Source organism: Xenopus laevis, chromosome 2S, assembly GCF_017654675.1.
Source record: "Xenopus laevis strain J_2021 chromosome 2S, Xenopus_laevis_v10.1, whole genome shotgun sequence".
In the NCBI taxonomy this organism is placed as follows: domain Eukaryota; kingdom Metazoa; phylum Chordata; class Amphibia; order Anura; family Pipidae; genus Xenopus; species Xenopus laevis.
In genome coordinates, this window is record NC_054374.1 from 102,432,274 (window position 1) to 102,457,434 (window position 25,161).

Below are 25,161 nucleotides of genomic sequence, written 5' to 3' on the forward strand. Positions count from 1 at the left end.
TAGGTAATAAAACAGTGTTTCATCCTCAGCTCCTCGGAAGTCCTCACTTATGAGAGAGGTCATCCCTATCTAGTTAATGTGGAGGGATGCTGGAGGAAAGATGATGCGATCCTCTCTCAGGGTAATCAGGATCGGGTGCTTCGACACCAGTGTTGGAAACTCCGAGGGGTCCTGTGGGATGAAGACTAACCCATTGCCGTCCTCTCATTTGGTATACTTAGGGCAGGGATATTGGTGTTGGTACCAAGGGAACAATGCAACCTTTATCATTTATTGAACTAACTGTACTGCGAGGGGAGAACTTCCTCCTGCTGTGTTATTGTACTCTTAGTCCCGTTTTATGATTAGATGTCGCAGAGCAACAAGGAAGAAATACTTCAGAAACTGCATGAGTCCGAGAAGCAGGCCACCATCCAACTTGTCCACGACCAGAACAAGATAAAAGCAATTGCCACTTCCTTAGATAAAGACGCCAAGGTTACTCAGCAAGTCCAGTTGTTTTTAGATTGACCTATACTAGATATACTATGACCTGGATGAATGAAAATCTTCATAGTCATTTAGTGTTGTAGTATTTCTGGTCAGGTGATCTCTGAGGCAAGCACAGATAGAGTCACGAAATGGTGGTTCAAGGCAAGAGATGTAAAAGGGCAATATTTATGTAAATATATATTCCAGTTTGGTAAGATTCTTAATATGTCATTCAATTTGATATAAACTATCTGTTGCTTAAGTATTCATTTTGGGGGTATAGTTTTCCTTTAACTCTTTCATAAATATTCCCCTTTGAGTCTAAAAAGCACCAAATGGCTAATAACAAAGAACAAATACTTCATTTAGTTTAGGGGTCTATTCCCCCCTTTCTGACAGGAGCTCACTGAGTTAGAGTTATGTAAAAAGGTACACTATCAGAACTTCCAGGAATAAACATAAATGTATTTTACACACACTGTACATATCTGATTACACTGACAAACCATTCCCACCCCCTCCCTCTTTTCCAGGAACATTATTCTATTGGGTTTGCCGTGGATTGTATTTAAACCTATAAATACAATCCCTATATTTCTGCTACTGGGAAATGTGTTTTAGTAGGCTGTTTGTATATATTCTTATATACTTTTATGTTCTCTAATATTTGGTATATAGGGAGAATACAGAGAACTAGCTTATTAACTATACTTAATGGTAACTGTGATATAAAAATTAAACTGAATAATAACACTGCAGTCACACATAACAAGAAACAGTTTAGAAAAAAAACCGTTCAGGATGTTTGATATATCTGTAAGCAGGTACCAGAAGTTCTCTCCTTGCTGTAAACTGCTTTCAAAATGTGTCAATGATTTGGAGACCCAACTGCCAAAACACATGGTTGAGGCCTTTGCAGCACAAATGAAATATTAGATGCAAGAAGGAGAACACCAATAAGTCATTTAGGGGCCGATTCACTAAGGGTCGAATATCGAGGGTTAATTAACCCTCGATATTCGACTCGGAATTAAAATTCTTTGACTTCGAATATCGAAGTTGAAGGTTTTAGCGCAGATAGTACGATCGAACGATTGAAGGAATATTCCTTCGATCGAACGATCAAATCCTTTGAATCGTTCAATTTGAAGGATTTTAATCCAACGATCGAAGGAATATCCTTTGATCAAAAACACTTAGGAAAGCCTATGGGGACCTTCCCCATAGGCTAACATTGAGTTCGGTAGGTTTTAAATGGCGAACTAGGGGGTCGAAGTTCTTTTAAAGAGACAGTACTTCGATTATCGAATGGTCCAATAGTCTAACGATTTTTAGTTCAAATCCTTCGATTCGAAGTCGTAGTCGAAGGTCGAAGTAGCCCATTCGATGGTCAAAGTAGCCCAAAAAACACTTCGAAATTCGAAGTTTTTTTACTTCGAATCCTTCACTCGAAGTTAGTGAATCAGCCCCTAAATATCCCAAAACTATGAATAAAACCTAATTCCCCTAAAACCAAAGACATGTGAAAGTTTCAGAAAGTCACACACTACATAGCTTGCCTGTTTAACTTTGAGAATTTAGATCTAATGGGTTAGAACCAAACTGTCAAGACTAAACCTGATTTCAAAGCTAATTATGCACAAAAATGTCATCAGTGTGGTTACCAGAGTCATTTATCACCTATGCCACTAAACTGATCTGCTTCCACCAGACCAGCGCCTCTTAACTGTAGGAATTCCACCCGTTTCCCCAAAATGCCTATAGATTAGGTAGATGTACTTAGCTCTGCTCTGTTACTGTATGCAGCAATGCACCAAGAAAATTCTAAAAACAAAGAGTTGTGAGATGAAATAGGTGCATCTTGCAAAGAAACAGCTGACAGAAACATAAGCTATTGTCATTTTTAAATTGGTATCCACATGAAAGTGGCATACAAATTTCAATACAAATCTGTCCTTAGGGTAGGATTAAGCGGTTTGATAGCATCTTTTCAAACCAATGGTTTTTATGAAAAATACTAGAATGCTCCAAAGTTGTCCTGACTTACTCTGGTTAAATGCTTATTGTCCGGATTTTATTTTTTCTTTTCTTCACAGCATGAAAAAAATTTAAAGAATGGTTTAAGCATTAAAATAGCCTACATCATAAGTATTAAAAATAAATTTGTTGATTAACTTTCTTTAACAGCAGAAGATGGCGAAGAATTAACAAGTGAAAGAATCAAAAGAAAATGGACGGAGCTTAATCATTCAGGGAAGCATTTTGTTCAGAAGTCGCTATATACCATAATAGATTCTGCCTAATCTTTATTATTTGGTGCTCTCTAAAAGGAGCAGAAGTAGAAGAAAAAACATTTTTTTTCTATTCAGGCCAGAAACTCAATGTGCAGAATTATAGAAGGTTCTCTTTGCCGCTTCAGCATTTTAAAAGAAAGGCACAATTTGTTTTTAAATTAAGTTTTTCAAGGTGAACAGATTCATTTTTATAGTTGAATCAGACGTTGTGGATGCACTGCACTGACCACTACAAACTGTTGTCTAAGAAGTAATGGTTTATTTCCTAAAATAAAAACGCAAAGAAATAAGTTACTTATCTCTCCTTAGGTGGAAGTTGGATTTTCAGACAGCTGCTGTTTTGTAATGCCATTGCTTCATCAAGAGACATATAATTCTATGTGTTTTAAACACAGCCGCTTTGTTCTCGTATTTTATCCCATCTGCCCATGGATTTAATGTTGTAGGCCTGTATATCTTCTCGAACAACCTGAGTCTTTTTTTCTGCTAGCACAAAAGGTTTGCCTAGACTTCTGTGACAGATGTGCATGCAAATACAAGCATATTGTGGACCGGAATATGTGAAAAGATCCTTTTTTCTTTATGTCTTTGCAACCCTCTTCATTTCGATTCAGACCTAAAATTGCAGAAATATTGTAAGTTAAATGAAGTCTTCCAGATTATACTGAAAATGGAAAACTTGTCATATACTGGTATTTCTTGACCATTTTCTTAGCAGACCCTAATTAATTAAGAGAATCAGCTTTAAGGCTCAAAGATTGGTTGAGAACCAAGCACTGCCAGGCCGGATTTGTGGCAAGACCACAAAGGCCCAGGCCTAGGGAGGCAGAATTTGAAGGGTGGCATGCCTTCAAGCCGTATCAGGACATGCTACTAGCACTGGAGACGCACATCAGTCTTCAGTGCTGTTCTGGACTACTAAAACTTGTTCCTGCGTGCACATGCACGCAGAGGAAGGGGACAGTGAAGTGAAGGAGGAAGGGGACGGCTCCTGGCAAGTAGGAAGGGGACGTTGAAGCGAATGAGAAAAGGGATGGCTGCTGGCAAGTAGGAAGGGGACAGTGCCTGGCAGAAGAAAGGGGAGGGGACAGCGCTGGGCAGCAGCCAGGTTAAGCAATTGAATGGCACCAGCAGGGGAGTGGGACTTTGAGCAGAGCTGGCCTAGGGTCGGCCAGTTTGTAAATCCGGGCTGAGTACTGTGTGCACCATGTCTTACTATATACTGTTTTAGGAGGACATTTCACTGTATTCAGGGACCAGAGGGACAAAGGGGGCCCATAATTGGCTCCTAACCCAGAATCCCAGGTACAGATGTTTTATTAAAGAATAAAACAAATACAACATGCAAGTGAGAAAGTATAAAGATCACAGTAAAATCTTAGGGGCCGATTCACTAAATTCGAGTGAAGGATTCGAAGTAAAAAAACTTCGAATTTCGAAGTATTTTTTGGGCTACTTCGACCATCGAATGGGCTACTTCGACCTTCGACTACGACTACGACTTCGAATCGAAGGATTCGTAGTAAATATCGTTCGACTATTCAACCATTCGATAGTCAAAGTACTGTCTCTTTAAAAAAAACTTCGACCCCCTAGTTCGGCAGCTAAAAGCTACCGAAGTCAATGTTAGCCTATGGGGAAGGTCCCCATAGGCTTTCCTAAGTTTTTTTGATCGAAGGATATTCCTTCGATCATTGGATTTAAATCCTTCGAATCGTTCGATTCGAAGGATTTAATCGTTCGATCGAAGGAATAATCCTTCGATCGTACGATCGCAGTATTTGTCTAAATCCTTCGACTTCGATATTCGAAGACGAAGGATTTCAATTCCTAGTCGAATATCGAGGGTTAATTAACCCTCGATATTCGACCCTTAAGGAATCAGCCCCTTAGAGTTAATCCAAATGTGTGCGCTTGTGCATGTACACACAAATTTTTAGGCCAGTAGACACAACAAATTGTGGTGCACACAAAGAAATTTGTTTTAAAACACACAATTTTTTATCAATGCTGACTTGGGGACACAGTTTTTTTTAAAAATGTCTTTTGTGTACATATTGTAGCAGAGGAGGAATTAAAGGGAACATTGATTCAAAACATACTATATTAATTTATTGAATCTATTTTATACATGTGTTTTGGACCTGCCATTGACAGGATTTGTGGAAACCAGTTTAATTTTGTTAAGAGTATTATAGACCAGTGTTGTATATGTAATGCTTGGCTGAGGCACAAGAAAGGTTTTAGGAGATACCATGCATTTCTGCAGGAAATGTAAAAAAGAGGGATTCTCCAGCAAAATTTGTGAAATTCACTAAACAGTGAAAATTTGTCGGAAAAATCGTGAAATCAGAAAGTTCACAAAAAAATTGTGAAAATTAGACATTTTCACGCAAAATCTGGAAAATTGGAAATTGACGCAGGGAGATTCGCGAATTTATTCGCCAGCGGTGAAACACGGAAATTCGCCGCAAATTCTAGCCAGGCAAATCTATTCGCCATCACTAGTTGTTTCATGTCTGCAGTGCCCATTAGGGAGTTCTCTACCAGATAGTCATTCAACCTCTCCCTCACTTTGGTCCATGTTGGCATGATGGATTCTGGTACTTGAAATACCACTGTTTTTCATGGTTGCGTTGAACAGGTTCTTTTCAAAGCAATGAGTATTTACAGTCATATGAAAAAGTTTGGGAACCCTCTTAATTCTTTGGTGTCTTGTTTATCCTTGGCTGAGCTTTCAAAGTAGCAACTTCCTTTTAATATATAACATGCCTTATGGAAACAGTAGTATTTCATCAGTGACATAAAGTTTATTGGATTAACAGAAAATATGCATCATAGCAAAATTAGACAGGTGCATAAATGTGGGCACCCCAATAAAGATATCACATCAACGCTTAGTTGAGCCTCCTTTTGCAAATGTAACAGCCTTCTAGACGCCTCCTATAGCCTTTGTCTGGATTTTGGATGGAGGTATTATTGACATGGACAAGCCTGCTTCAAATCATCCCATAGATTTTTGATGATATTCAAGTTGGGGGACTGTGACGGCCATTCCAGAATATTGTACTTCTCCCTCTACATAAATGTCTTTGTACTTTTCGAAGTACGTTAAGTGTCATTGTCTTGTTGGAATATCCAACCCCTGCATAACTTCAACTTTGTGACTGATGCTTGAACATTATCCTGAATATTGTTGATATTGGGTTAAATTTAGGGATGCACCGAATCCAGGATTCTGTTCAGGATTCAGCCAGGGTTTGGCCCTTTTCAGCAGGATTCGGATTCGGCCAAATCCTTCTGCCTGGTCGAACTGAAGCCTAATTTGCATATGTAAATTAGGGGTGGGGAGGGAAATCACATGACTTTTTGTCACAAGACAAGGAAGTAAAAAAATATTTTCCCCTTCCCACCCCTAATTTGCATATGTAAATTAGGATTCAGTGCTTTTGTTATGACCAAATAACTAAAGTTTTGTCTCATCAGTCCAAAGCACTTTTTTCCAAAATCCCTGTGGCTTGTCTAAATGAGCTTTTGCATACAACAAGAGACTCTGTTTGTGACGTGAGTGCAGAAAGGGCTTCTTTCTCATCACCCTGACATACAGATATTTTGTGCCAATTGTGCTTAATTGTAGAACGATGTACAGATACACCACCTGCAGCAAGATGTTCTTGCAGGTCTTTGGAGGCGATCTTTGGGTTGTAACCATTCTCACAATCCTCTTTCAGATCTTTTGAGAGTTGCTTTGAGGATCCCATGCTGTCACTCTTTAGAGGAGAGTCAAACAGAAGCACAACTTGCAATTGGCCACCTTAAATACCTTTTCTCATGATTGGACAGACCTGCCCATGAAGTTCAAGGCTTAAAGGGATACTGTCATGGGAAAAACATTTTTTTTCAAGATGAATCAGTTAATAGTCCTGCTCCAGTAGAATTCTGCACTGAAACCCATTTCTCAAAAGAGCAAACAGATTTTTTTATATTCAATTTTGAAATCTGACATGGGGCTAGACATTTTGTCAATTTCCCAGCTGCCCCATGTCATGTGACTTGTGCTCTGATAAACTTCAATCACTCTTTACTGCTGTACTACAAGTTGGAGTGATTATCACCCCCTCCCTTCCCCCCCCCCCCAGCAGCCAAACAAAAGAACAATGGGAAGGTAACCAGATAACAGCTCCCTAACACAAGATAACAGCTGCCTGGTAGATCTAAGAACAACACTCAATAGTAAAAACCCATGTCCCACTGAGACACATTCAGTTACATTGAGAAGGAAAAACAGCAGCCTGCCAGAAAGCATTTCTCTCCTGGAGTGCAGGCACAAGTCACATGACATGGAGCAGCTGGGAAATCGACAATATGTCTAGCCCCATGTCAAATTTCAAAATTGAATATAAAAAAAATTTGTTTGCTCTTTTGAGAAATGGATTTCAGTGCAGAATTCTGCTGGAGCAGCACTATTAACTATTGCCAGTAATCAGTATTGAGCAGTTACATTCATTCAAATCAACAAAATTACAAGGGTACCCGAATTTTTGCACTGCCAGTTTTTCACATTTGATTTAATTTCATATAACTGAATACTTCTTCACTAAAAATCTCTGTTCAGAAACACTCCAGTCCTCAGATGTTCCTGGGAAATTAAAAACATTACCACTGTTATCTTTTTTGTTGAAAGTGGAGTAAATTATTATGAAGGCTGAGAGGGGTTCCCAAACTTTTTCATATGACTGTATATGTATATAAAATTATACATACATAGGTTATAGTACATAGTATAGATATGGAGGTAAACTATTATTTTAATGTGGAAATTGGATTTTAACTGTTTATGTTCCTCTCCTATACTGTCTAATGGACAATAATTGTACAGTAGGGTAACATTATGCAGGTCATTTATTAAGTCACTGACACAAAACACTGTATTGCTTGGAATTTGCTCCTTGTACATATATACATTGATGGAAGTCTATTCAATCCAAAACAGAGTACTGGTTACACGTTTCCCCTATGAATGCAGTGCTGCTTGCATTTGGCAGCCCTGTATTTATAAGGGTCTTGCAGGTGGGGGAGGGCTTCTTTGCAGCATTGCAGTTATGCAGCATTGCAGTTATGCTTTGGCCTTGTACTGGATTTTTTTCCAGGTCAGGGGCAGAGGGAGGCCATTCCAAGATCAAAATGCACGCTGAATTAGTAAAAATTGATAGAGATCTCATTGGCCCCTAAGCGTACACAATTTACGTAACTTATGAAAAAGCTTACACAACTTGCACATCAAGTAATGACAGCAGAGAGCAGGGGCAGGCAGAAATGTAGGGTTTAAACCTAGGGTGAATTCCACTGACCCCCCTAATAAACTAACTGACTTATTAGCATATTAATTAATAAAACACTTAACATCAACATCATTGGGAAACTACAGCAACATAATTAGACCCCTAAACTTTAGAAGAGCTTAAAGGGACAGGAACACTGAAGTTCCACAAATGCCAGACCATCAAAAAGAATTAATAAAATGTAAAATAAATGTATTTATACCATCATTAAGTCAGCTTTTTTTACGTTTTACTACTTCTTTTTGATGGCCTGACTTTTGTGGACCTTCATTGTGCCTATCCCTTTATGCACTTTTACGTTTTCATCCACTCCCCTAAGTTGAGGGGCTTGGGCTGAAGCACCTGGACCACATCATGATACTGGTGAGTCAAGTAACTACAGTATGTAGTGCCTATCCTTGTGTTGCCCTCCCTAAACTTTAGAAACAAGACATTTTCTATGAACATATATTGCAGCTATGTGGCCCACTATAGTTCCTGGGGCCACAGCATTTGCAGGGTCTGTTACCTCCATAGTTACATCCCAGCTTTTCAGTAAAATGTTTGATGGGTTTGTATCATAGTAGCTGTGAATGAAAAAAATACATCTAACAAGTTCAACCTTTTGTCCCAGCAAAACCTACCTACTACCTACTTGTGCGGGGCCCTGAAGTTTCTGATGGTTGTGCTAAAGTAACATATTTAGGTAAAAGTACCAATATAAATGGTGTTATTATGTGCAATGCAATGTTTTTGTATGCATCTGCAGTTGTGTTCACAAATGAGCCCTATGCTGACATTTTTTCAATAACCCATTGCCAAATCAATAAAGATAACGATCAACTACTAGTTAGGCAGGTTTCACTTAGACAAAAAGGTTGAACTTGATGGACATATCTTTTTAAAGGCTCATGTACTATGTAACATATATGGATCTTAGAAAATGGGATATTGGTGTTTAGTAATGGCTTGGGTGTTATATTTTGTTATTTATGACATGTATTGACTGAAATATAAATTATTAAAGATAGACTTGCCAATCTGAAATGTTATTATGTATTAAGTTTTAGAATGATTTCTAGTCAAGCCATCAGGTGAAATAGACTTTAACATATTTCACTTCATATTTCATATTTGGGTTTTTCTCAATCTGACCCATAAGTCATTACAGGAAGGCTAATAAGGAAAGTCATTAAAGGAAGAACAGAAATGCTTATTCTACTGACATTCTTGACATGATATTCCAGGCTCTAAGCTTGGCCAAATCTGACCTGTTTCATTTTGGGCAAAAATTCGCTGCTGGCGAAATGTTGCCAACGCCCATTAAAGTCTATGGGCGTCAACATTTTTGACGCGCATCATTTTTTTTGACGCACACTGCCATACAAGTCTATGGGCATCATTTCAGCGGCGAAACAATTCACCCATCCCTACGATAAAGAAAATAAAATACAGTAGGTACTGGAGAGGCAAGAGAACCAAAGCATCAGAAGACTACATCCAATACCATATAGGGAAGCTGAATTACTCTTTAATTGCATGACACAGTGTGATTACTTAAAGGACATATTAACCCCTGATGCAATAATGTAATCACTGAAGAGCCTCTTAATACCTGCCACTCTGGTTGTTCAAAGGTTAATTGTAAGGCTGCAGAATCCCCTTAATCACTTAGGATTCCTTCTCCTCCTCTAACCCACTCAGCCCCCTCCCTCAGGAATTTCCTTTAATTTTTGGCTCATAAGCATGCTCAGTTCTTCTCAACACAGATTGATAAACACACCCTCAAGTCTAACAGCCAACGAAGAGATGGCATTGCTGGTTCCTATAGAAACTCTGCTCTAGTTGTCTGCTCCTATTTTTAAATCCTTACCCCTTCACCTGAGCTCAGAGTAACCATTACAGTACTCAATCCAAGCAGAACTTGTCATCATAGTAAATTCTGCCCGTGTTAGCCTGCATTATTCAATTGCAAGAACTTTACATTGCATATGTGCTGTTTGCAGATATAAATGCACTGATGATGTGTCAGAGGGAAAATGATCCCTGGGTGAAAGCGGCTATTTGTAATAGGGAAATGTAATGATGCTGGCAAACAGAGGGGATGTATACAGTACAACTAATGCCATTTGAGTGGGGGAGATATGCCCAACTTATATACATGGTAGGATAATGTAGGCGTTACATGTTCTTTAAGTCTCATGGGCCCTAGAGAAAATGTGCTCAGGACCTACTCATTCTTACCTCCTGACACCAGTTGTTTCTTAAACCCAGTAATATCATACATGATTTGTTGTGCTTTGGTCTTTTATTGTTCTATCTATGGCTGTATAAAAAAGCCAGCCACTATGGATTACTTCCCATGTACAAATTTGACCATTGTTAATAAATGGTTTTTTTTTTGGTAAAAGATCTATTTCTTTTCCAATGGGGCCGGCTTTGGGAACTATCGTGAAAATAACAATTTTATATATAAGCTTCATCTCATAGAGATAAAAACGTTCTAAATATAATCCATTAAAAATTCTTTTTTTTTCCTGAAATAATAAAGTTACTTTTCATTATCTTCCTCTCGGCACTCTGTCTGTCTGCATGCAGATAATGGGGGTAATGTAATAAATCAGGTCTCAGTTTGCTACTTGTCTAGTTACCCATAGTATCCAGTCAGCAGGTAGCATTTACTGGCCCGTTTGTTGGCCAAGAGGATTTCAGCTACAATGTACTATTTTATGTTCACTTTGTTTGTAAATCACTTTGCAATTTTAAAATCATTCTCCATAATGGACAGGATTTTTTTACCTCCAATAAGAATGAATTACATTTTAGCTTGGGTCAAGTAAAAGGTACTGTATTATTATAACAGAGATAAAGAAAATCATTTTTAAAAATGTTAATTATTTCATTAAAATCTACAGTAGATTGCCTTCCTGATATTCGGAACTGTTAAAGGTTAGCATTAACACCTGCTCTGGAGTTTTGTTAAATATTTTGTCGCAAAATACACTTTTATCGCATACACTGCAAATGTTTGCGAAAGCCATTTGGTCACAAACTTTGCAAGTAAATCGTTGGGGTCTGTAATCAGTCAATGGTCTTTGCGAACGTTTGGTGCGCTAACGCATCATATTATATTCTCCCAAAAGTATCATAAATTACATCAAAACAGAAACATGGCATTATTCAGTAAAACTATGATTAACATACTAAACTAGTCCGTATTGGTCTGAAAAAAAATCAGTTTGTCACCAGCACAATAGCAAACACGGCCAAACAGCAAGTACAATTTACTTCAGAGCAATGAAGCCCTGTTTGAATGGTTGCAAAGGATTTCTGTATTTTTAATTGTATTGAATGAGGTTCAGTATTTTTATTTCTAAAGGTATCCAGTCACATAGCTGGTGTAAGGGAAGGATTAGCTGGTGTAAGGGAAGGATGGGTCCCATCCCCCCCAACCCCTCCCTGCCTCCCAGCAGGGAGGGAAAGCCAGGCAAGGTCTGGCTAGGGATGTAGCGAACTGTTCGCCGGCGAACTAGTTCGCGCGAACTTCGACTGTTCGCGTCCGCCGCAAGTTCGCGAACGTCGCGCGACGTTCGCCAATAGGCGTTCGCGTCAAAATCGGTCGCCCATTCGACCATTCGATCGCTAAAATCGAACGATTTTCGTTCGATTCGAACGAAAATCGTTCGATCGAACGATTAAAATCCTTCGATCGTTCGAATCGAACGATTTTCGGATGATCGAAGTTCGCGAACAGTTCGCGAACAGTTCGCAAATTTTGCCGGTGTTCGCGAACGGCGTTCGCGAACACATCGGCGGCGGTTCGCTACATCCCTAGGTCTGGCCGGAGGATCTGCTTTGATCCTCCTATCACCATGCCGGCCCACATGTTAGAGTAGTGTGTGTGTCGGAGGAGGGGCGTGTGTGCATGCTGCTGGGCAGGACTGAGCAGGGTTTAAAAGGCCTGGCGCAGCTGCACTCGGTCTCTTCTTCTTGTGTGCATCGCCCGGAGAACATCACCCCCCTGGACAACGAGCATTTAAACCTGGCTGAGTATATCAACCCCTACTATCCCACCAACGAATCCCATTAACCCCTCCTGCTCAAACCCCTACTATCCCACCAACGAATCCCATTAACAAACCTCTACTATCCCACCAACGATCCCACTCATACCCCTATTATCCCACCAACGAAAACCCTTACTGATATCACCAATTCCCTATCCCCTGTACCCCAATTCCCTTTTGTTGCTTTAGGGAAAGTTTAGCACCAGGAAGGGGGCGGGCAATTATAACGTGTGTGATTGTGTATGTGTAGTTAGATTGTGGGTGAAATTTGGGGATTGTTAGTGTACCTGCATTAGAGGTAGTTGCTGTTTCTATTGTTGAGTGTCGTATTAAATATATATTGTGTTATTTGTAACTTCTGTGTTGTGTTTGTTATTATGTAATTAGAGTAGCAAGCGCACGCAGATAGTTAGTACAGTACAATATATAGTGTACATAGTGAAAGGTTAATTAAGAGTAGTTCTTTAAGGAATAAATAGGCGGAGTTAAGTATCGAACATCTGCATAAACAGCGATAACGGATACACCCCCTTAACATTGGCGAGCCAGCGGCCCCTGCATATAGCGTTATTTCTGCGTTCGGTTTTGAGGCTAGGGATCGGTTATACTGTGATTATCAGGCGGTAGAGACAAGGTTGAATGTCTGCCCTGATAATTCGGACAGGTAACGCGAGTTATAGTGTAGTACCAAACGTAAATCACGCTTAAGCAGAGAATCTATAATCTATCTGTTACTAAAAATTTTTATTTATTTTTGATTACCTTTCACGGATGCGTACGCATTGCTGAAAGGAAAAATCACGTCACGGGAAGAGATCCATCGTTATCGGAGCAGGATAAAAGTCTAGTCTGGTAGGGAGAAAGGCGTTCCGGAAGTTAAAGGACCTTCTACAAGCAGCAAGGACAAAGGTTAGCACCGATTGAATGATGACATCTCAACCAAAAGTGAGTATGACTTTTTCCACACTTCAACACTTGAGTAAACACAGCACTTTTAATCCCATAATACCCAACGCATACAAATCTACTGAGCTGCTATGGTCCTCTTTGTTGGACCAGGCATATGCTCATGATAAGAATTGTATCAGTAGGGGTGTCTTTAATAAAACTAACAAACGCCTCCAAATGTTAGCTAAATTGGTTTACACCTTTGAGGATATCATTTGGAAGCCAGAACACATGGAGACACTAGCTAGCACTAGAAAGGCAGGGGAGGTTTCAAATGCACTAAACTTTCATTGCAATTGTTGTGTAGAAAATATAGCAAAAATACATGCGCTAGAGACGCAGGTGCAAGAGAAAATCCAGTGTACAGTGGAGAGGGGCAGGGAAATTTGTGTGTTGGAGTCTAGGCTCTCGGACAAAGAGAGCCTCTACTCTGACATGGACAAAGAATTGCTCGGACTGTACACTGAAATCAATCAGTTGAGGAACAATGCAGTATCTACTGATGCTGTGATTGTTCAGTTGCGACAGGATCTGGCTGCAAAAACACAAATCATTGCGGATTTGCAGCAGGTAATTGTCAATCTGTCACGGCCTGGTGCTAATAGCACGGTGCCCACGAAACAGGTTTGTGTTTCGGGAACGGCACAGGGGGAGACAGCGGCGATAGCGCCAAGGTCTCCCAATGATCAAAGATCCGAGGCAATAGACACTAGGGGACAGGTGGAACGGTTGCTACAGTTCACTCCGACACCCGGGGAGAACAGATGGAACGACCGCTTCCAGGAACAGGACAACAGTTGGGGACAGGAGAGTGGATGGCCATTTTCCACTTCCAATCCGCCAACTCGTCCGGATAGACAGGAAGAGGTATATCCTAACCATTCCAGTATGGAAAGGATAAATTTCCTGTTGCGGATCTGCAAGGAGATCCCAAAATATGATCCTAATGTTGATCCGTTTACTTCATGTGATCTTTTTGAGGGTCATTGTAACAAGTATTCAGTGGCTCCTGCATATCGCATGGAGTTGTTTAAACTTTGGTTACCTACACACTTTAACCAAAGGTATGAGGTAACAGGGAGGACACAACCAATGAATGGAAAGACTCTCCATTCTCATGAAACTGGCAACAGGGCATTGGGACGTCACTCCAGATATTCTGTCAAAATTCAAGCCCACTATACAGGACGAACCTTTGTCTCTGTGTAGTCGGTTTGAAGCGATGTACAGGAGGGTTACTAAAGATCAGGGTATGGGAATCCCACAAGGCATGGTCCGCATGTTTGTGGAAAAGTTCCCATATCTTGATACTGCAATCAGGTTAAGCGCAGCCAAGGAACCTTCCCTTGCGGATGCGGCCATAATTATTGAGCAGTACAGACAGGATATACTGCACAATAAGAAATTTGTTAAAGTTAGGGAGCGTGTGCCAGTACACGTTAAATCGCAAGATGAACGGGTACCGCACAACAAATTCACCTCAAATGCTCGCCCCACGGCCCCGCCATTTCAACGGACAGGGAGCATTCGTTGCTTTTTCTGTCTACAAACCGGACATATGAAAAGGAATTGTCCGCAATGGCTAAGGAGCCGCACTATCCCTGAGAAAACGGGCAATAATAATGGTTTCAAGCTGAAACCTAATTATTACAACTCATTGGAGGAACATGTGGATACAGACCTGGGATATTTACATAGCCAATCACCAAAACGTGTGGCTATTGTGAATACCCCAGAGGTTATGGAATCAAATGAATCCATACCGAAGGATCAGAGCAAGAACTCACAAGTAGCAGTATGTACCTCACAGGTACCTACTGGGAGTCTGGTAGATATCGATTGAAGGTTAGGGCTCCCTAAAGAGCTGGCTCCAGTATGTCCTATTATACTGGATTCTTCAGGGAGACCCCACATTACAGCCACCATAAAAGATCAGGACACAAAAATCATGCTGGACACTGGTGCGGAAATTTCCATTACCAATGTCAAACATGATTTACACCCCAATAGCCCTCATTGTGTGGTGATCGGATTTGATCACCAACAAGGGGGGGTGAGGGCCCACAGAATTGATGAAGTAACCATTCAGATTGCCAGGTACATGACTCTTAAGATCCCAATGTGGTACTACCCCGGCTCAGATAACATCATCGGAACGGACGTGATGACACAGAATGGGTGGATCCTGGATCTGGTAAACTGTATGGTATGGAAGGGCCCCAAACGATCCAAGGTGTTTGTAATACAACGCCAGTGTTTGGGACCACCCTTGCCAGCAGTAGATAAGGGAACTGATATACTCGAACACAAATGGCCGGATGTCTCGCATAACACGGACCTGGAGCCTATTGTATACGAGAATCCCGATCTGTGGGCCCAGAGCAAAAATGACTGTGGTAGACTGGTTGGCGTTCAGGTGGACATACAAGGTCCAGACCCTCCACCTCAACGCCAATACAGATTTCCATCAGAAGCCACTCATTCGATCATGGACACAGTTCAGGAACTGAAGATTAGGGGTGTGGTCATTGAAGGAAATTCAAAATGCAATAATCCCCTCTGGCCAGTTAAGAAGAAGGACACAAACACATGGAGGCTTACCATAGACCTCTGGGTCCTTAATAAGTACACCCCTATGTCAGCCCCTGTAGTGGCACAGACTCCCGACATCATGGCCAGAATAAGTGGCAAAAGCCGTGTGTTCTCGACCTTAGATGTTGCCAATTGGTTCTTCTCCATCGAATTAACCGAGAATTGCAGATACAAATTTGCCTTCACGGTGGGAGACAAACAGTACATGTTTGCTCAGGGGTTTCATAGCAGTCCCACATATTTTCACCAGGCATTGGCAGCGGTGCTAAGTGTGTTTTCGCGGCCCGAATGTCTGTTACAATATGTGGACGACTTGCTCCTGCATACGGAAACCATGGAGGAACACTTGGTTCTGCTGAGGGAGCTATTGGGACTTCTGGCCAAGTCAGGACTCAAGTTGAGCCCCCACAAGGCAAATTTGGCTAGAGCAGAGGTGACTTTCTTAGGGGTCCAAATTTCTTTTGGAGCCAAAGGAATCATGGCAACCCGTGTGGAAGCCATGGTAAAGTTACCTAGGCCAGGCACTCTTCAGGATTTGAGAAAATTTCTGGGGGTAGCCAATTTCATGAGGGAGTTCATAGAGGATTTCGCTGCTAAAGCAAGACATCTCTATGAACTCTTACGAGGAGAAGAACCCTCAATCGAAGGTTGGTCCGATGCGAAGGAAGAGGCTTTTTCTCTTTTGAAAAGAGATCTCTCCTCGGCACCTGTACTGGCTACTCCACATCCCGATGGAGAAATGGCCGTACAGGCGCATGCGGGGACGGAGTCTATCGCAGTGGTCCTTCTACAGAAGGTAGGGTATGAAACCAGACCGCTGGGATACTTCTCCAGGTTGCTTTCGCCTGTCGAACGAGGGTTCGATGAGTGTGCCAAACAACTGGCAGCCATACATTATGCTGTTAAGACCACTGAGCATATTGTAGGTTTCAGGCCACTCACCTTGCAGACTCCACATTCTCCATTGGCCCTTTTGCTCCGTGATACACTACCTGGAGTCTCTCAACAGAGATTCGGTAGGTGGATTATGGATCTTAGTGGCCGGAATCTGCAGGTGAACCACAAAGCTAAATATGTTCTGTCCCAGTTACTGAACACCACTGGAACCGAAGATGACTGTGGCCAATCAATGCAAACCAGTGTACCACAGATGTTCAGGACCAATCGACATCCAGAAGATAGGGTCATCTTTGTTGATGGCTCTCGTTTCTACCTGGAGGGAACCTATGTCACAGGTTTTGCTGTGCTAGATGAGACCACAGGTACTCAGAGTCTTGTCAAGTTACCCGGTCACATGTCAGCACAGAGAGCAGAACTGGAGGCTGTCAAGGAAGCTTTACTTCTTCAGCCCTCTGGGAAGCGAACTATATATAGTGACAGTTCATATGTAGTTCACTCCCTCACCCTGCACCTGGACATATGGAAGAGGCGAGGATTTGTAGACAGTCAAAACAAACCTCTGGCTCATGTATCGGTCCTGAAGGAACTGTGGGATTGGGGTACGACACACACGGCAGAAGCAGCAATCATCAAAATCCCAGCGCATCAAAAAGGGGATGAACCATTGATAGTGGGGAATAACAAGGTAGATGAGATGGCAAAATTAGCGGCAGTGTCTGGGACCCTTCGGGAACCAGACACTGAACAGTTACCCATACACCGGATTGCAACAAGATCCCATCTGAAGGATGGTCCAGTGTCATTTGAAGAGGAACAAGCCAAAGATCCTTTTCTAATGACACACCTCAAAACACCTCAACATCCTTGGTCATTGCAACAGGGTATTTTGTGTTATGATACCGGTACCCAGCAGCTTCCTCTTCCAGTGGTTCCACAACATCTACAAGCAGAACTGACCAGATTGAACCACCAACTCTTTGGACATCTCGGCTGGAATAAGCTCCTGTCTTTCTTGAAAGATAAATTATACTGGCCGGGGATGTCCAATACGGTAGAGGAAGTTACTCAGCAGTGTCTTGTGTGTGCTCAGGTTAACCCCAGGGCCCCAGCTCTGAAGCCGGTGTTGCAGCGGGTCCCGCCTGCAGATGGTCCGCAATCCAAATCGATTTTATTGGACCTTTACCAGCCGGTAGTCGCAATTGTCGCTATGCACTGGTGGTAGCGGATGTCTTCTCCAAATGGGTAAAAGCCATTCCCACGACCAATGATTCGGCGGCAACCACTGCCCGTGTCCTTTGGGAGCAGGTTCTATCACGATGGGGTATCCCCAGAGTGATAGAATCAGACAGAGGAACTCATTTCACGGGTAAGGTCATGAAGGCGCTCTGTGGTTTTTTTAGACATAAAACAGAGATTTCATGTGCCTTACCATCCTCAGTCAGCGGGAATTGTGGAACGGATGAATCAGACCATAAAGACACGGCTGGCTAAAGCACTACTGGAGAAAGGTTCCTCTTGGGTAACCTCTCTTCCAGCAGTACTAATGGGTATCCGAGCCACTGAAGCCACCAGTACCGGTATAACCCCGTTTGAAATAATGACCGGATGTAAAATGCCCTTATGCCTACCTAATGAACCCTTGGTCTCTGAACCCATAAAAAATGCCATCGCCAGAGACCTGTTTCTCCAACAGGTTCAGCAGAACCTGAAGGAGTTACTGCCTTACGCAGCAATACGGTTGCACAAACCGTATCTACAGGGGGAGACGCCAATGCCCTCTGTAGGAGAAATGGTGATGGTAAAGGTCTTCCGGCATGTTGGTCCGTGGGATGCAAACTGGGAAGGTCCCTATCGGGTCCTAGAAGTAATGGGCAATACCATGTTAAAGGTACAAAGGCCAATGACTAATAAGAAAAAGTCGCGTAGAAGTCAGGAGGTTTTGTGGGTCCACATCGACCAGGCCAAGGCCACCCGAGCCTCCCCCACTCAATAACATAAAGACACTGAGAGTTGGGTGAAAAAGGGGGAGGGTTGGGGGGGGTCGATGTGGAATCCATAATATTTAATACCTTGTCTCTAATTAAACCGCATTCAGACTCTTGCAACGCCTCTATCCATCAATTGGCCGATCCAGTAGCCCCTCAACTGTCATCTCCATGGAAAATCATCACAGGGGCAAAGTTCATTCTTTTCACCTGGACGTTTTCAGAGTGGATCATTGGGATCACAGATGTGGGGAGTTTATTCAGAACCAAATTGATATGATGAAAGGATGGATAGAGGCGGGGCAAGAGGTTAGGAAAGACGACCCTCGACGCAGGAAATTCAGGAGGAAGAGAGATTTGGTATCCATGGGTCTTTTGGAGGTACAGGATAGAATACAGCTGGCTCTGGCATGTACGCAGGTCCAAGGTGAGCTCTCGGATAACCTTAAACATATTGTATCATCTTTGCACGGAGGCCACTTCCCATTCAACCTCCACCAACGGGTAAGTCCATTCATTTCCCAATTTGCACTCAATCACACGAATTGGTGGGTGTTCCAATGGCACGGGTGTCGGAACCTCACTTGTACCACCTCGTCATTGGCACCTGTATCTGGTCAGTTATTACAGGGATACAGTGCCGTCAACCATGGGGTGGTTGTAGGTAATAAAACAGTGTTTCATCCTCAGCTCCCCTCGGAAGTCCTCACTTATGAGAGAGGTCATCCCTATCTAGTTAATGTGGAGGGATGCTGGAGGAAAGATGATGCGATCCTCTCTCAGGGTAATCAGGATCGGGTGCTTCGACACCAGTGTTGGAACTCCGAGGGGTCCTGTGGGATGAAGACTAACCCAATGCCGTCCTCTCATTTGGTATACTTAGGGCAGGGATATTGGTGTTGGTACCAAGGGAACAATGCAACCTTTATCATTTATGGAACTAACTGTACTGCGAGGGGAGAACTTCCTCCTGCTGTGTATTGTACTCTTAGTCCCGTTTTATGATTAGATGTCGCAGAGCAACAAGGAAGAAATACTTCAGAAACTGCATGAGTCCGAGAAGCAGGCCACCATCCAACTTGTCCACGACCAGAACAAGATAAAAGCAATTGCCACTTCCTTAGATAAAGACGCCAAGGTTTCCTGGTGGGAAAGTTTGTTTGGTTACAGCCCAAAGGCGACCTCCTTCTTCAATCTATTGATCCATCCTGTGATAATCCTTCTGGTTCTGGTCTTTATTATGTACATGGGATTGTGTCTGATATATCGGAGAGTCAAGAGACTTGCAGAAAAATTAAATCGGAATCAGACAGAATTCCACAAAGCCACCCGTAGGAGACTCAGTACTTAAATCAAGAACTTTATAAACTTGTTCCTTTATCGAGAGACTCCAGGCAAAGCTACCCTAAATTCCCAATTCTTGGAAATGTATATATATTTCTCTATGAGGTTTCTGGATGCGGATCTTTTGTTATCCTGAAGCCCCATGGTATGGTGTTTATATATTATTGTTTTTTTTTGTTTGTTTTTTTTGAGAGGGGTGGGTGTTGGGTGTGTAATTATGGGATTGTGAGTGTGAATGGGGACTAGAACAGGGTTTATTAGGGACAGGTCCCCTCCTAAACCAAGTGTATTTGCCAATCTCGCCCCAGGAGCAGTCAAGTTTGAACTGAATGTCAGATGAGTGCGGTGTTCTTTCCCGCAGTTAGAATTTAGGTACCCTGGTATCACCTCTGACTCCAAGTCTGATCTGCCTTGTAAAGACCTATCTATCCGTCCATGGGAGAACCCCCTCTGCAATCAAGATAAAGAGAAACATGTCTGATGGGAGTCTTGCCTACGAAAGTCCGGTTCTAACAGAGAACAGAAAGGCCAGTGTGCGAGACTACTCCAGGTTCATTGGGGGTGGCCGACTCCTGAAGATTGTAAAAAAAAAAAAAAAAAAACCAGTCCAAGATTGTAACCTGGATTGGCCTAAAAACTATGAGGGTGAAGCCATTCCAGAAAGTATGGCCCCTAAAAGACGATAGCGTGAGCAGCTGAAACCTCAAAGACCACCATAGACTGCAGCTGGTTACAGAAAGAAAGGCCAGTCTACGGAAATTGACTCAAAGACTGTGAAAGAAAGACCAAGATGCAGAGAGAAGAAGACGGGATACTCTGAGGATGGAGACTAAGGTTACGGTGAACGGCAAGTCAGAGATAGTCGCAGTGGGTGATGTCTAGGTACCTAAGGACCATAGTATACTTCAGTCCTTCCTGAACTGTCACCAAGAGTGGGGTAGAGAGGGGCAAATACATATCCATCCTTCCCGCCAAAGTTAATTGTCGTATTCCCGACAACAGGGGGATTGTAAGGGAAGGATGGGACCCATCCCCCCCCAACCCCTCCCTGCCTCCCAGCAGGGAGGGAAAGCCAGGCAAGGTCTGGCCGGAGGATCTGCTTTGATCCTCCTATCACCATGCCGGCCCACATGTTAGAGTAGTGTGTGTGTCGGAGGAGGGGCGTGTGTGCATGCTGCTGGGCAGGACTGAGCAGGGTTTAAAAGGCCTGGCGCAGCTGCACTCGGTCTCTTCTTCTTGTGTGCATCGCCCGGAGAACATCACCCCCCTGGACAACGAGCATTTAAACCTGGCTGAGTATATCAACCCCTACTATCCCACCAACGAATCCCATTAACCCCTACTGCTCAAACCCCTACTATCCCACCAACGAATCCCATTAACAAACCTCTACTATCCCACCAACGATCCCACTCATACCCCTATTATCCCACCAACGAAAACCCTTACTGATATCACCAATTCCCTATCCCCTGTACCCCAATTCCCTTTTGTTGGTTTAGGGAAAGTTTAGCACCAGGAAGGGCGGGCAATTATAACGTGTGTGATTGTGTATGTGTAGTTAGATTGTGGGTGAATTTTGGGGATTGTTAGTGTAAAGGAGGATTGTTTTATTTAGTTGTTTTATGTTGTGTAATTTGTATATCTGCATTAGAGGTAGTTGCTGTTTCTATTGTTGAGTGTCGTATTAAATATATATTGTGTTATTTGTAACTTCTGTGTTGTGTTTGTTATTATGTAATTAGAGTAGCAAGCGCACGCAGATAGTTAGTACAGTACAATATATAGTGTACATAGTGAACATAGTGAAAGGTTAATTAAGAGTAGTTCTTTAAGGAATAAATAGGCGGAGTTAAGTATCGAACATCTGCATAAACAGCGATAACGGATACACCCCCTTAACAGCTGGCTTTATCTTCTCAGATGTTTTTTCCAGCCTAGCAACCTTGGTGATCTAAGTTATTATAGGATACATGTCACAAGATTTGATTTCCGGCCCTTGTTTGCAAACTGCTTAGGTCTGTGGGATGCTACATAGTATACATCCCTCTGTGCACATTTCTCCAAAGAAAATCTGTTGCGTTTGATTAATAAAATTAATTAATCAATCAAAATTAAATGACTTGTTCAAGTACTTTCTATTCATGCAATGTTACCCCCCCAAACACAAACCTAGAATGCTATCCTATGCAATGTCACTTAAATTATGATGAGCAAAAGCTATATATATATGTAATTGTACATTAAAAGGGAAACAAGTCCATTAGCATAAACCTCTAGGTGAAATCTGTCATAAATATCTATGCCAAATATGTGGCACCATGCAGATATCTGGCCAAAACAACACAGTTTGGTTTTTACTGCATCCTAATTAATGTGATAATGAGCTTCCCCACATAGCCAAATTCTTAATCAGTCCTATCAAGTGTGTCTGCACAGAAAAATATTCCTATTAATTCTGATGAATTCTTGACAGTGACTAGGCACCATTAATACTTAGTAATTTCATTGTGTGTCATTGTAATCATATCAGCAGCACATATCCCGGCACCTAACGTTGGCTCAATAGACTGTTCATCAATTATCAGTCATGTGATGCAGCTCTTCTAAGAAGCTATCTTCTATCACAGCCAGACCTCGCTGCCCTCCTTCTAGTCAGCAGCCTGAGAAGGTATTAATAAAGGTCTCCTTTTTCAAATTGCTGTGCTCTGAATGGTCTTTAAGGGACCCAGTGTTATTCTCCAGTTCCCTATATTTTATATGAAAAACAGGACAGAGGAATTAATAAAGCCCTTTTTTCTTCTAGTGTAAACTGCTCCCTGCTCCTAGCTGTATACTGATGTCAGGGAGCTCAGAGAATTTTAAATGCACAGGATGGATTGTTTGTGTAGTGAAACCGAAACAAGGGTCAAAGGCTAAGAGACTTGAGAAAATCGAAAGACTGCCAGGGATGCAAATAGTAACAAACCAGGGATAAATGCTCCTACTTACATATGCAGGAGTCCTGCAGACTACTGGAAAAAAAAAGCTTATTAATTTTCACCAGCCTGCATCTTACAGCTGGTAGCTCAGCATCAGTTTAAGGTGTAATGAAAATGGTCTGAGCAGAAGATAAATGGTTCATAAAGTGGACCATTTAGATGCAATCGAGGCTCAATATGGCCAGTGACTAATCATACCCCCTCCTTCCCCACTATAGCTGCATTCCACTAGCAGACCTTTATTTTTTAATTTTTTTTCCGCTGTAGCAGTGAATTGTAGTCAGGTCTAAGTTCAAGGCAGGCAGAGAATTATCTTGATTTATTAGAGTTCTGCCTGGCTGTGCCACTTGCACTGCTGCTCCTTTCTGGGCTTCTGCCCTGTTGCTGTTGGAGTGTAATTTTTACTGTTCCCCTGTGACTAGCACACAACATCATTTTAAGCTGATAGAAAAATGGTCTGCTTTCTCACCTGTAATTTGTCTTCTGCTGCTGCTGCTGCTGAAGGTATATAATATATTTCTAAAGTGTGTAATAAGTTTCTGAAAAGAGTGCTTTCAGGTGAAATTGATTCTGGGGTTTATTCGCTCAAACAAGAACACAAAAGGAAATGCACAATATTATTTCAGCTAGTAAAGTTTAGGAATTCATTTAATTACAAATATATATATAGGATTGTTGTCTTTCTTAATATTAGTATAGATTTGGAATGGATTGACTTATCCTCCCCTTTTTTGCCTTTTTTTTTTTTATATAAACAGACATCGTTACAGGATAAAAGAAAAAAGGGGCACTGGAAGTTCTAGCTAAAGAACAGATGTAGAGCTTCAGTTTGAATTACTGAAAAATAATTTTGGGTTCTTTTGGAGCCAGGAAAGAGGAGCTCCAACTTTATACAAATCCGTTTCAATATCTTGAGTCAATCCAGCCATCAGGGATCTCTCTTTTGATGGATAAGCAGCAATGCTGAATTATATAATAATATAATAGACAGATCCACAAATTCTCCAATGAAAGAAAAATGTTGAGCACCTCTTTTATATATAATATACACAAATATCTGTGATTGAAGCCATGATGACCAATTCCATTTAACTTAATTATTTTCACAAATACAAATGGACCCAGTCTCCAATTCTGGTATTTGTGAATACAACCACCTATCAACCTTCTTTTTATCCTCTTCTCCCCGCCTTCCACATTTCACTTCCTCAACACCTTTCAACTTCTGCTGTACCTTCTGGTTTTCCACTATTACTCTGCCCCATTTTCTTTTCCTTCCTGTGTTCTTCCTACACTCTACACCTCTTGCCATTTTCTTTGTTTCCCCATTTATGCCTCTCATCACTAGCCAACTAACACTTGCCTTTATCTTTTTATTGCTGTGAGATTTCCGAAATTGGATGATTGATTTGAATGTGAATGTATTGATCATCCAATACACACAATTGCTAAACCATCAAGGATGTCTCCCCGTAGATTTCTACAAGGCCAACCCTAATTCCTGGGGTGGCTCTCAGAAGGAGAGAGCAAGCATCTTAACTTGGTTTTAGGGAGGACCATGTTCATTCAAAAGCACATCAGCAGGCTTTTCATGTGTGGGGCAACTGTGGACAAGGGACCTATTGTGTCCAATTTAGTAAAACTGGCCAAAGGCTGGTCCTGGTTTCAGTTCTAGCATAACCCCAGCACTGGTCTAAGGAAAAATAGAAACAAAAGGAAGGAAACAAAAGGCAATAGAAAAATAAAGATTTGCTATGCTCTGTAGTCTCAACAGATTTCAACAGCCAGATTTCTCTTCTTTAATACTGGAGGTGCCCACATAAGCTGCCTAAGCAGCCAGGTCAGGTCTTAGTTACAGACCACGAGGCAGGGTTAAAGTGGAGTAGTTAGATTCTGAATCAGTTATTATAGTTTTAGAAAATACTGGCTGCGTTTAGTATTTCCTGACATATTACTGCCCTTGATAAGGAATAAAAAGCCTTTACACCATTTGCATCGTAGAATAATTATCAGGGACACTAACAAATGCAATAAGCATATAACCAGAACATATATATGATTACACAAAGAATCAAGAGGTATACATTCTGGATGTTGAAAACCTGAAATGGTTGTTAAAACAGATAACCAATATGCTTCTTTTCTATTAAGCACAAGAGCAAATACGGTTTGTTATATTTCACTACACATATTCCCCCCCATTTTCCTGAACAATAACACCCCTGTGTTCTTAGTCAGATAACATGTAGTATAATTGT

General features: G+C 41.7%; 1 long non-coding RNA gene across 1 annotated transcript; it reads left to right on the forward strand.

Moving 5' to 3' along the window:
* The first annotated feature begins 329 nt into the window (after window positions 1–329).
* LOC121400649 lies at window positions 330–21,635 on the forward strand. The gene is made up of 2 exons (XR_005965877.1): window positions 330–477; window positions 19,717–21,635. It is a non-coding gene; the product is annotated as an uncharacterized LOC121400649 (long non-coding RNA).
* The last annotated feature ends 3,526 nt before the right edge of the window (window positions 21,636–25,161 follow it).